This window comes from Schistocerca gregaria, chromosome 2 (genome assembly GCF_023897955.1).
Source record: "Schistocerca gregaria isolate iqSchGreg1 chromosome 2, iqSchGreg1.2, whole genome shotgun sequence".
NCBI classification, from domain to species: Eukaryota; Metazoa; Arthropoda; class Insecta; order Orthoptera; family Acrididae; genus Schistocerca; species Schistocerca gregaria.
In genome coordinates, this window is record NC_064921.1 from 178,671,820 (window position 1) to 178,685,914 (window position 14,095).

A 14,095-nucleotide genomic window follows, 5' to 3' on the forward strand; every position below is an offset into this window, starting at 1 on the left:
AATTAGTCTAAAAAAGCAATTTAAGAGTCATTCTGGACAATGAAGATCTTTGAAACCTTGTCTTTTATTGCGACAGTTTATTCTCGGTTAGTTGGGTTTATTTCCTTTTTAATGTACTTTTTTTTCTCTTTCTTTCCTCTCCGTGACACTCGCTGAGAAGTGATCTTACTTAGCTGTTTATTTGGATATGTCATACTTTTCCGAATGTTTTGTGCATTTGACATCGTCCGTATGATGACTTGCTCACGGTTAGGTATGCGTGCTGGGCCAAGTAATAGAAACATTATCTAATTCACAACTAGCGATACACAGAAATGCTCACTTGTTTAAAAAGAAAAAAATGGTAAGGATTTCGCTTATAATTAAGTAATTACACGTTGTCTGACCGCTAAGTTAGTGTCTGGAGAATAGTAATGAATAACTGCAGCGTGATGGGTATCGTGGGACAGGAACTTATTTTAGATTGTGATGCAAAAAGAGAGCCAGAGTTGCAACTAAAATGAATGTTTATTTAGTCGGTGACCGGTTTCGGGCTATGCCCATTCTCTAACCAACCAATGTTTTCAGTGTAAAATGTCCGTACAAAACAGTAATAAATACAGTGTGACGATATGTGTATGGTCCCAACTGATTTCTGGTAACGAACAGTAAAGTATAAGTTTTACGATTTGTGAACATATATTAGAAGAAACTGTAAACAATATTCATTATACACCTGTTATTAGTAAAGTAACTGTGGTGGTGGCGAGTATACAAATGTATGCCAGAATATCTTGAACTCCAGCTGAACAGCGTGTATTTCTCAGTTACAGCTATTTTGATCTCTGAACTCTATATGTTAGTGGGACGTCTCAGATCTAGTCCTAAAAGATTGCCATAAATGCTCGTCAACTTTCCTTGTAATAAAGAGTTGGACGAGCTGTGGAACGAGCCACAGTTCTCGTACATCCATACGCAAGGTAAAATTATATATATCGTGTAATTTCGTCTTATTCGTACGATAGCATTTTTCATCTGCCTTCGAAAAAGCCAATAGACATCTTTCAGTGAAACGTGTGAGCGATTATGTATTTCAGCGAGAACGCGTCCCGTAATATAATTACCACTAAACAGCTTCATTGTTGATTTAATGTTTCTCGAAGCGCGTACCTCATTTTGTCGTCCCTAACCACGTTAAATTATTCATAGTTATACGCACTGCGTGAAAATGAGAACGAAAGCATTGCATACCGTGAAAGGGACTCCGTCGTAAGCGTTCTCGCTTGCCAGGGTTTCGTGGCGATCGGCTCAATGGAATTCCGATCCGGGGCTAGCCGTAATACTTGTCTTTTATGTCCGTGCCGTTCTAAGAGATTTGTTAAACAATCGAGCGCGAGCCGTCTTCGTCGGTTACTACCAGTGTATAGAAACTGCCGATAATTTTTGAATGCATCGCTTTTCCATACCGGAATAAGGAATACGCTGGTGCTTTATTTCTTACGACTCAGGACGTTCGTAGTGGCCTTCCAGTGAAAATAAGATTTGTACTCATCTCTTTCACCAGAAATCGTATGGTAATTTTGTCAAGGTATTTGCAGGGTTTCTTTACGGATCACAATCCCGCCTCTCATTTTAAATTTTTAGTAGCACAGCTGACTTGCTAAGCCATGCTTTGTCATACATAATTCTTTATTTTATTTTTCTTTACTTCAGAACATGATATGAAATTAGAAAAATACACTCGTTTGCCCTATGTTTCTGAAAATTTCTAGCTATAATTTCAAAATTACATTCGCTGCCAAATAGGATAGAGCATTTGGCTCTACTGTTCCCTTTTTAACTCTGCGTTTCGAACTTTTCTTCAGTTTTTAGATGGTACTACTCCTCGATCGTCATTGTGTATTTTGTACTGATACTACAGCTACAGACAAGTTTTTTCTCTGTATGAGGGTCATTCAATAAATAATGCCCTACAATTCTTCCTGAGATCGTGTTTATCATTCAGATTTAGAATATCAGTAAACATTTGTTTTGCGTGTTCTATTTTTGTAAATATTGTCCATCACATTTTATTGCCTTACATCATCGTCGTGCAAAAGCATGTATTCCCTGATGGTCACAACTTTGGTTCTATGTTCATAGCCGTGTTTCACGGCATTAATTACACACTCATCATCTTCAAAGTGTGTACCACAGAGAGAACCCTTAATGGACAGAGATACATGGAAGTCCGACGGCGGCAGGCCTAAGCTATAAGGTGCATGAGGTAATAACGTACTACCCAACCTGGCGGTGTGTTCGAGGGATTGGAAGCTTTTGTGTGGGCGTGCATTGCCGTGTTGGAGCAAGAGGTCTTATAGAAACTGGTCAGACCAAAAACTTCGAAAACGCTCCTTAAGTTCGTTCAATGCCTTCACATATGCATTTGAATTAATATTTGACAACACATCCCGAGAATTGACACCATCAGTATCACAAAAGATGGTCCTCATGACTTTGCCCGCAGAGGGAGCGTCTTTGATTTTCGAGTGGCGCCACTCCAACAACCATCTTCTTCTTCTATATATAACAGAAGATGGTTGTTGGAGTGGCACCACTCGCAATCAACGAAGAAGAAGAAATTAAAGACGGTCCCTCTGCCGGCATAGTCAAGAAGACCATCTTTTGTGATACTGATATATATAGCTCAAAGTGATGTATCCAGGTTTCGTCACATGCAACGAACCGTGACAGAACTGCCTCTCCATTAGTCTCAGTCTGCTGCAACAGTCCAGATGAAATGACTTTCCTTTAAATCTTGTGGCCTCTTACTACGAGCATCAGTGGAGCCCATCGTGAATATTCAAGAATCTCAGTGTTTGCACACGTACTTTCAGTGTTCACCGCTAGCTGTAAAGCCAATTGCTGAGTTGGGAGCACAGGCCTGCACGAACGATGGCATATGCACGATTTACCCTGTTCGGATGAGTGGTTGTGACAGGACGCCCCGAACGTGGCTGATCATGAAGCTCGTTTCTGCACTTCGCTTTCTCTCTCTTTACGCATCGTCCAACAGTACTCGTACCAACTGCATCACCACCATACCACACACACAAACGTTGGATGTTCGCCACGGTTTCTGTTTCCTCTACAATAATTCAGTTAAAGCACATTGCATGTAACGAGTTTGATAGATGCCATTTTGATGGCTGACTACGGTTGTGCCATCTGTTGAAATTGTTCGAAACTTCACACACGTAAAAAGTAATCATCAAATTTGAAGAGCCTAAGAGGATGTTTTCTTTTGTAGGTATATTAACACCTGTGAACCAAATTGGGTCATCATTCATTGAGCAGCCCTCGTAAAATAGCCATCTGCCGCCCTTTAATTTAGGTGGAGAGACGCCATGTCTCTTTCCAGAAGTAGTTTTCACAGAACTGAGCTTTCTTTTGAGAGTCGCGTCACCTTGGAATGTAAGAAGTAAGGGGTATTTGTGCTTAAGTAGAGGATATAGTATCACATGTTTTGCTGCTCTAATGTTATCACGGTGACCACTTTCTATCTTCAGATGTTCTGGTTCTTAATCCAAAATAATTTTCGTTGTGATGAGGAGAGTTCGTAGGATGGCGCTGTATTCGGACGTTGCCATCTGCCTAGTATGATTTAATTATCATTATTTAAACCTGTGTTAGATTTTGGGAGCACGAATTGTTACTGTAATTTACCAAAACCAAGTAGTTGTGAAAAATACTGTACTGGTTTATCTCTATAGGGTCCTTTCACTTATTCTGTGATCCGTAAGTTGAAGTGCAGTGTTTCCGAGCCGTATGAATAGAATTTAGTTGTAGGTCGTTATGAGGGACTCACATTGTTACTTTACCTAGGCTGTTGTTATTTATGTAATCATTTTTCATTTCTGTGTTCCTGTATTTACATTTGCACTTCTTAATTGAAAGTTTTAGCAGTGAAGGTAGTAACATTTTTTTCGTTTTCGTTTGCAGGTGAGGGCGTCGCTGTTGATGCTCAACTTCAGCTTCTCGTTTGGACGTGATTGAGGTGCGTGAACGTATTGTAAGAACATGTTAATTTCCAGCATGATGCAGGAAAACTGATCAGCAACTTACTTTTATTAAAACTACTGTTTGTAATTCCGTCTAAGTTGCAGTGGTTAATATACTTTATATGCGATGACTGGTTTCGGGCGCGACGCTCATTATTAAACCATGGCCTTCATCGTAAGTATGGAAACATATACAACTAGACCATCCACATGTTACTCGTGATTGCCGATTGTTGGTATCCGCAAGCGGACTGGTTGTATATGTTTTCATACTTACGATGAAAGCTACGGCTTGCTATTTGATGTCGTGTCCAAAACAAGTCACCTGGAATAAAAGATATTTCCCATTGCAATTGCGACAAAATTACAAATAGTAGTTGCTGTCTGATAACTACGATGAATACATAGTACTTTTGGAAGTCTGTTGATCCAACTGCGCGGTTGCTTATGCTGGCAGAGTGAATCAACAGTTGAGATGTCTTATACAAATGTTCGAACAAGTGCTACTAAGAATAGAAAATTTGACAGACATCTGTAGCAGTATTGTGTCTGTAATTACACTCCTGGAAATGGAAAAAAGAACACATTGACACCGGTGTGTCACACCTACCATACTTGCTCCGGACACTGCGAGAGGGCTGTACAAGCAATGATCACACGCACGGCACAGCGGACACACCAGGAACCGCGGTGTTGGCCGTCGAATGGCGCTAGCTGCGCAGCATTTGTGCACCGCCGGCGTCAGTGTCAGCCAGTTTGCCGTGGCATACGGAGCTCCATCGCAGTCTTTAACACTGGTAGCATGCCGCGACAGAGTGGACGTGAACCGTATGTGCAGTTGACGGACTTTGAGCGAGGGCGTATAGTGGGCATGCGGGAGGCCGGGTGGACGTATCGCCGAATTGCTCAACACGTGGGGCGTGAGGTCTCCACAGTACATCGATGTTGTCGCCAGTGCTCGGCGGAAGGTGCACGTGCCCGTCGACCTGGGACCGGACCGCAGCGACGCACGGATGCACGCCAAGACCGTGGGATCCTACGCAGTGCCGTAGGGGACCGCACCGCCACTTCCCAGCACATTAGGGATACTGTTGCTCCTGGGGTATCGGCGAGGACCATTCGCAACCGTCTCCATGAAGCTGGGCTACGGTCCCGCACACCGTTAGGCCGTCTTCCGCTCACGCCCCAACATCGTGCAGCCCGCCTCCAGTGGTGTCGCGACAGGCGTGAATGGAGGGACGAATGGAGACGTGTCGTCTTCAGCGATGAGAGTCGCTTCTGCCTTGGTGCCAATGATGTGTTTGGCGCCTTGTAGGTGAGCGCCACAATCAGGACTGCATACGACCGAGGCACACAGGGCCAACACCCGGCATCATGGTGTGGGGAGCGATCTCCTACACTGGCCGTACACCTCTGGTGATCGTCGAGGGGACACTGAATAGTGCACGGTACATCCAAACCGTCATCGAACCCATCGTTCTACCATTCCTAGACCGGCAAGGGAACTTGCTGTTCCAACAGGACAATGCACGTCCGCATGTATCCCGTGCCACCCAACGTGCTCTAGAAGGTGTAAGTCAACTATCCTGGCCAGCAAGATCTCCGGATCTGTCCCCCATTGAGCATGTTTGGGACTGGATGATGCGTCGTCTCACGCGGTCTGCACGTCCAGCTTTAACGCTGGTCCAACTGATGCGCCAGGTGGAAATGGCATGGCAAGCCGTTCCACAGGACTACATCCAGCATCTCTACGATCGTCTCCATGGGGGAATAGCAGCCTGCATTGCTGCGAAAGGTGGATATACACTGTACTAGTGCCGACATTGTGCATGCTCTGTTGCCTGTGTCTATGTGCCTGTGGTTCTGTCAGTGTGATCATGTGATGTATCTGACCCCAGGAATGTGTCAATAAAGTTTCCCCTTCCTGGGACAATGAATTCACGGTGTTCTTATTTCAATTTCCAGGAGTGTATTAACCTTGAAATTGGAAGTACGTTTTACCCGAAGATGATTACTGGTTGTGTTAGAGGGATCCTATAACGGAACTGAGCTAGAAGTCTGTGCTGGCACTGTGATTCATAGTAACAGTCTTTGTTTTATCGTGCCTGGCAGTGATAGACGCTCGTGGGTTGATTGCTTTTGTATCTGAGTGAACTGCGTAACAGCCGTGCGAGGTGTGTAAACTGACAACAGGGCAGTTGGATAGGCAACTCGCTGCTGAATGCGACTTTTTTCCTTTCTTCTCGCCTTCCATGAAAGGAACACATTCGCTCCGTTGGATTCTTGCACGCCTGGGCAGCTCGCAGCTGGAAATTCATCTCAAGATGAAAGAAGTTGGAAAGTCGGCGTCTGTGCAGACGGCAGGTGGGGGGGCTGGGTGGGGTGAATGGTGGGGGGAAGGGGGAACTTTCAGATCAGTGCCAGCGGCGCGCGCCTGGCGCTTCTCGAGAGCGCTCCATTTTTTATGCGCTCTCTTCTTGTTCTGTCTGTCCGAAGTCAGAACAAAATCTCGCCAACGCATCGCAGTTTGTCTTACTTTCGCTGTTGTTGCGTTGTAAGCGATGGACTTTACGGCGATTTAATCTTCTTACAGCTCGTTTTGGGTCACCAGTTTTACTGTGCCGTGTCTTCTGTCGCTTTACGTGTTCTTGGTGAAATTTAGTAACTGTTTCTTAGTACTACCGTGAGCTCTTCTTTTAGCACAGTATTTCTTAATTTTTCGGGTGAACTGTATCTTCCGTTCTTCGGACCATTTCCTGGCCTCATTGTGGTTAACTTCTGTAAGGGATGTTAGGAAGCGTCTCATTTCTATAGCTAAATGGTAGTCAACTCTGTTAGTTATTATGTCGTACTCATAAGAAATTCTGCAAGGTCTTTCTCGATTTGCTTGATCCACAGGGATCTAGAGACTTATCCTTGTTGGCTGCTCTGAAGATCTTGTAGGACAGCCTGCAGGGGGTCCATTCTGTACATCTTCATTCTGTCATCTTCTAATGGCATCGCTGAGGTTTTCTTGGTGTTGATCGAGTTCACAATTAGGTTTGTACCATCGTCTCCGATCTGGTAGGCTCCTTAGTCCCCATCTTTCGCAGAAATTTCCCTGTAATTCCGAGGAATCGTGCTAGATACTTCTTGATTAGGTATAGCCAGTCGGTTGCATCGAGGATTAATGGTCCAATTACTGTGTTTCAATGTCTTAGTTCGATATTATCAACAAATGTTTGCAGGAATACATTTTTTACAACCATAATGTGCCCTGTCTAGTTTAATTTATCTTTTTTTTGAGAGTTGCCGTTTGAACAAAGATCCATTCTCCAAGGTGGGATTTTGACACTCTTTTTACATGCTTGGTAGCGCTTTCTCAGCGTTGTAGGGTTGATCAGTAGATCTATTAAACACAGTGCTTCGAGTGGGATAGTAGCCCCTTCCATTTCGCCTGCTTTGTTTTCCATCCTTAATTCTGTGTTCCCTGAATTTTTTTCCAAGACAGATTTTTTTTCAACCTGGGCATCTCAGATATGCATAGATGCTTGCAGGATGTCTACGGAGACCTGGCAGTGAACAAAACCACGGTGAATGGTGGGACGAGTTTTCTGCAATCATCGCAACAAGGTCGCACGAACCTGTCCGATCTCCTGTGTTTCGGCAGGCCGCACACAGCTCTGACTCTTACTGTGTGGAAACGTTCGGACACCCCCATTCGAGGTGAACGACGGATCGCAGTTAAACACTTTGCTGCTCAACTGGACGTCCCTCTTGGTATCTCTGACACACTCGCCCCCAATTTGGGGTAATCAAAGGCGTTTGCCCGTTGGGTTCCTCGCCATCTAACACAAGACATGAAGAGCAATGACGAGCCATCTCTGCGCAATTGCTTGCGCTTTACGAGGCTGATCGTGACAATTTTTTGTCGAACATAGTCATTAGCAGTGAAACAAGGGTTCATCACTTCGAACCGGAAACAAAATGGCGATCCATGTAGTAGCGGTACAAAGGAAGAAAATGTTCAAAGTCGTACACTTAGCTAGTAAAGTCATGGGTACGGTCTTCTGGGACTGTGAAAGGTTTATGCTGTTTGTTGTCCTGCCTCATGGTGTCATGATCGACTCGGAAGTGTGTTGTGCTACCCCCAGCGAATTGAAGCAACGCCTCCACAAAAATGCTAATGAACTTCTCCTTCTACATGACAACGTTAAGGTCTCACAAGTGTGCACACTCGCGAGGAGCTCACAAAACTTCATTGAATTGTTCTTCCTTATCCGCCCCACAGTCCGGATTTCGTATCTTCCGACTTCCATCTCTTTGGCCCAATTTAGGATGCACTTCGCAGGATGCAGTACGTGGATGATGGGGAGGTTATTGATGTGGCAAGAATTTGGCCCCGACGTCGATCAGTAGGCCATACAGGACCTCAGAGTAAAGTGGTGTAAGGTCGTCGCATTGAACGGAGGTTATATTGAAAAATAGGTTTTTGTAGCCAAAAGAGTAAGAAATAGTTTTGTGTATTGGAATCCTGAATAAAACCAGCCTGCTTTCAGAAAAAAAGCGTTGCATTACTTATTGAACGCCCTTCGTACATGAAATACTGTCCTCTTGCCCCTGTCCTATATGTTCTCTGAGAGTTGTTTTGTACTTTGAATTTGTTGTTGTACAGGGTGGCCTACAGCAACCTGTTGATTTTTTCGTTCATCCCAAGTTCTCTTATCATTGCAAAGAGAATCGTTCTATCCACGGAGTCTCACGTCTTTTGTGTGTCAACGAAGATAGTTGCTAACCATTGTCTGGCTCGTTTCTTGCTGCGTTGGAGGATGGCCTTGAGGATTTGTATTTGTTCAATACAGGGCCTCGATGCTCTGAAACCTGTTTGATGTTGCCATGACTCATTGTCCAGATGTCGCGTTCAACGATCTTGGAAAAGATTTTGTATGAGACTGCAAGTAGCAGTATTCCTCTGTAGTTACCTGGTGTGTTTTGTTTTCCTTTTTCTGAGTTGGTTGGACAACAGCTGAGGTCCAGTCTTCTGGGAGTTTACCGCTAGTACATGTGTCAAGGATTACTTTATGTCCATTCCTGTGTGTTTCTTCAGCTGGTTTCATGACTTGTGCCGGTATCCCATCTTCCCTGTACACTTTGTTGTTTTGAGAAGATTTACGACCTGTTTACTTCCTTGTACTTGGGAGGAGGGATGTGTTCGGAGTGGGAGGAGGGATGTGTTCGGAGCTGGGATTAGTGACTTCTCTAATTGGGAGTCGTTGAGTAGATTTTTTGGCATTTAGAAGTTTCTGGAAGTTGCTAGAGTTTTAGCGTATTCGCTACCAGTGAGACACAGTGATCAATCTGCTCGCAAGAGTGCAAAGTAGGAGCCATGAACTCGATCGTGTTTTGTTTGAGGCCTTTGTATAGGTAGCTAGAGTCGTTTCCTTGAAAGTGCTCCGCTGGCTGCCCCTCTCATGATGTTGCCTGTGGCCATTCTTCTTGTAATAAAGACTCATAGGTTGGCTTCATTCTTGTTCTGGCTCCTTTTGACCCTTGTTAGTCGTCTGGGCTGTAGATCATCATCATATTCCCTGTACAACCAAGAGCCCCTTTTCCCTTAGCTTTAGCGGGAATTTTCGCTTGAGGTGTTATTCCTCTGGCATACCTGTTGGACCCAGTTTGTGGAGATGTTAAGCAGTTGGTATTCTGGATCTCTCTCTCTTGGTCGCTAGTACTGTATAGGGCTCATGTTATTCTTCGTTAACGTATTAGTGACCATTTGTAGTGGCTTCAGATTCACCTTGATCAGTGATAGTGATCGGATTCGATGTTAGCTCCTGTAAGCATAACGTCGCAGTGGTTCTGCCAGTTTGTTGCTACGTGTACGATCTGGGTCTCATTGAGCATGATGTCTGGTCTTCGCCACATCTTCATCTTCCTCAATAGATGTTCAAAGGCCATGGACATCAGAAGTAGTCCATAGGTAGAGTATTGAAAGCTAACCATTTTCTACAGTTACCTGAGACACTGCATGCATGGGATGTGCTGATTGTCCCCAACATCCGAGAAATGGTTTCTTGAGATAGCTCTCGACGGCTGATAGAATCCAATGGGCGTTGAGATGGTAATGTTGAAACAAAAGGGAACTGAAAATGTTTTCTCGTCGCCTCGTTGATCAATGCTGGGCTTGGTAGTCCAGTGGTAAAGGTGATACTTCGAACCCGAAAGATTGCGAATTAATCTCCGCCAGACCTTGGAAATTTTTCAGCCTTTACTCTAGCTTTCACGTCTCAGTGAAGTGAAGATATTCCAGGAACGACGCATGGTTCGGATTCCACGCTAAACTGTACCTCATTTTTCCACGATGGTATTTGAGTTGGTTAGGGGCATGCAAATCGCCGAAGTGACGTCCAGTTAAGACATGCAGTAGGCGACTGAAATCCTTCCGGGCCAGTCATACCATACGACTATTTTTTTTAATCACTTTAGTGCGTGCCCTTTTTTTTTATTCAATAGCAGATTCTTGAAATAACGTCTGCAACTAACGTATCGTCCGTACATTAACAAATACATAGCCGTAAAGTTTTTGGAATTTAATTTAGTAGTACGCATTGTGGTTTCATAAATTATACGTTGGCCCTTTTGTTCCATAGTAACTACCAAATTTGAAATATATGTATTAGGCAGCGCAGAAGGAGATGGTGCCTATTAAGTAGCAGTGACGAACTTTTACTGAATGTTTCTCTGTATGCTCAAACATGCATTTGTGTCAAGTCACCGTAAAGGATTTTAAGAAGGGAGAGGAAAAACGCTGTTACACAGCCATTGTTCCCTCCGATAAAACCGAACGAGGTGGTATAGTCTTGTCATACGAGAGAAGCTCTGTTCAAACCCTAGCCAGCCATCGACATTAAGACTTTCTTTATTTCCCTGAACCATTTCCGACAAACGCCGTGGTCCGTCCAGTAAGCCGTGGCGGATTTCCTTCTCTGTTTCTAGTCAAATTCCAACTCGTACTAATCTCTAGCGTCCTAGCTGTTGATGAGACCTTAAACTCAGCTCAGCTCTTCTCTTTTCATTTCTTCTCTCTCGTTAAGAAGGAGAAAGGGAGCAGCGTCGTGTGTACTCTCCCATACTATGGCTACATACACACACGCACCATACAGACGTTCAGGTGGAACTACAGTGTTGAACAGCCTGTTATTCTCTCGTTTCCATCAGTAGTGGCACCTCTAAAACTATTTGGCTGTTGTTACGTATGCCGCATACGTGTTCGGAACAGATGAGTGACGTACATTATATTAGTATAATTCCCCTGAACTCGTTATCTGTTAAATCACTTTAGTATATTTTAATATAACATTTTAGTATATTGGGCTAAATGTACTTATATATCATTAAACAGGCACAGTGCTAGAAATGTTTTGCGAATTGTTCGACTTCAGTTATACTCTTCCGCTGTAAAATGGAGTGTTCCAGAGTATCCTCCAAGAGCGATGGGGGAATACCTTTGACAGTCCCTTGTGACTGCCATCGAGATGTCAAGGGGACAATGATTTTGCGTATCAGAAAATGCATTCCTGATGATGTATTCGCTCGGCGGCTGTTCAGCGCCGATAAGTTTTTCGATTCCTTCTCCCGATCGTGGGTATATTTTCTCATAAATATTGCATCAGGCATTCGCTTTCGTTTAATACACGTAGGTTTGACAGTAAATATTATATCTTGTGTAATGTGCGCGTTATAAATAATAAGTGAACTATCTTACTTACGTCTTCAATGAAGAATGATTTTATTATTATATTTTTTCTCTGGTTCTTGTGAGAATGCATGTAAAAATGTTTTTACTATCAGTTAAAAATCAAGTTTTAAGTGTTTTAAGAACATTAATTGGTCATGAGTTTTAGTTCAAGTGCTTAATTAATAACCCATTTTCTGTCATTAATAGGAGAAAGGAGGACAACGGGCATTAACTTTGTAAATCTATCAAGAAACATGCTAGCTGTGCTGCTTCAGAGGAGATATGGAGACTTAGCCATATCTTTAACGTAACAGCAGTTTCAAAAAGAAAGGAAAATATGGTTTTAAATTGTTTCCGTTATTACGGATCGAACGGAAAGAAGAGACGACCACGAGGAGGAATACTAGGGGCTGTAAACAAGAACAGATAATGTCCGTTTGCGAAGTAGCAAACATTGCACTGGCTGTCAGTCTGAAATTTGATTTGTCCATCCCAGTGCTTCCAGAGGAATAGTTCTTATGGAAACAGTATGTTCGTACCATCGGACGACCGGTGAACCGCTATATTTTAACATAACTTCCATGCTAAAGTGCAGTTCCGTGTTTTTCACACAGTAAGACCATTGCTAGAGGTGAAAGCAACTGGAAAGATCCCCGAGCAACCGAAAAGATCCCAGGGGCTACAGGGAATCGAAAACCGAATATTTTGATGAGTAGTCAGGCCTTGAGACGGCAACCTGCTTTAGATTCTTTCCCTTGTGCTTCAGTCGTAGCAAACAGATAATCTGTTCAGTAAGATGATGTAACTATTGGTACGAAAATCTGGTGGGCCTATGCTATCCATCAAAATAACTTTCGCAGTTACTTGTTAACGCAGTAGATTATTGCAAAATTTACAGAAATAATTCCATTCACAGATAGTCTATACAAATGGTGACACAGCGCGCCAGTGTGACCCGTGCGGCTACGACAAGCTGACTCTGGTTTTAAGTGACCGCTTTCCGGAGCCGTACGGGTCACAGAGGCGCTCTGTGTCAGCGTTTGACTGTACGTATTCCAGGTGGCAATTGTTGGACAAGAGGAATTTTCCCAGGCTGCGATTGAAAGTTAAAAGTTTTGCGCAGCCACAATTCAGGACGTTATTTGACGGTCCACCTACGGTAGATGTTTGCTTGTTAGTTGTTAAGGCATGGACATGACGTCCTAATACTGCTAGATTTCAGATGCAACTGATGGTGGAGCTAAGACCCCGAAACCGTTGTAATTTATAGCGACTTCTGTCGTGCAACACTTCGGTCAAGCCGCTCGATGTAGCCGCGAGGTCTCGGGCGCCTTTCACGGTTCGCGCGTGGCTTCCCTCGTCGGAGGGTCGAGCCCTCCCTCGAGCGTGGGTGTGTGTGTTGTCCTTTTCGTAAGTTAGATTAAGTAGTGCGTAATTCTAGGGACCGTTGGCCTCAGCAGTTTGGTCCCAAAGGAGCTCACCACCACTTCGGTCAATAACGTATTTTACAACTGTCGAAGATTTATTTATTTAATTTTTTTACACCGTGAACATGTTGCAGAGCAGGTGTGTGTGTCCCAGAAATAAAAATTTATACTCTTCCTAGTTTCTGTGAGCTCTCGCCTGTCGCAGTTAAATGGAAATATCAACTCAACAATGTCTCTATTCGCTCATGCGATGTATGAAATCACGGCTACACTAGAATGTCCTCCAAATTTTCGATCGCTGGGGTGCATTATGATTGTACTTTATTTGTAGACCACCTGTACTGTGTTAGGGAGAAGTTCGTAGATCATACTTACGTTGATTAATTTGGCTCAAAGGGTCTTGGTATGAAAACGATTTTAAAGTCGCCAGACGTAATAAAAAGTATGCTACATTACTGCTACTGCTACATTACTTGATACATTAGTTGTTAAAGGGACCTGTCTTAGAACAAAGGTGAGTGCACATCAATTTCAGCTTATTACTAACTAGAAGCGTATTTTAGAAAAAATCACAAGTAACTAAATTAAAGACCTAGATACAATTTTCATATTTTGCAACTCATTGCCCGTTTGTCTTTCTGTTGCCACTATCTTTTTCTAAAATATGTATATTTCTAAAAGTTCAGTTCTGTCCTATTAAAAAAAACAGTATCCCCTTTTATAAAAATTACGTCACCTCATCCGCGTAAAAACCATAGGTAAAAACGAAAATTGGCCCTTATCAAATCTATTTCCTCAGGATCCACTGCTACTGTCAGCTGGCAATTATTATGAACTCCTTGCATGTGCTATTTCATCACATTGTTCATAGATCGTGACTCCATAATCTAAGAAAGAGTAGAATATTAAAATCTTTTAGGATATTTATTCAT

The 14,095-nt window shown here is 43.3% G+C and overlaps 1 protein-coding gene across 17 annotated transcripts in view; it reads left to right on the forward strand.

Moving 5' to 3' along the window:
- The window catches only part of LOC126336637 (stress-activated protein kinase JNK), an 886,954-nt gene that overhangs the window by 331,046 nt on the left and 541,813 nt on the right, over window positions 1–14,095 (forward strand). For 13 of the 17 annotated variants that reach the window (XM_050000554.1, XM_050000557.1, XM_050000546.1 and 10 more), the window contains one exon: window positions 3,961–4,015. The exons of 3 other annotated variants lie outside the window; for them this stretch is intronic. The gene's annotated coding sequence lies outside the window, so the exon portion shown is untranslated. Of the gene's footprint in view, window positions 1–3,960; window positions 4,020–14,095 lie in introns of all 17 variants that reach the window. One more of the 17 variants, XM_050000538.1, reaches the window with a different exon arrangement.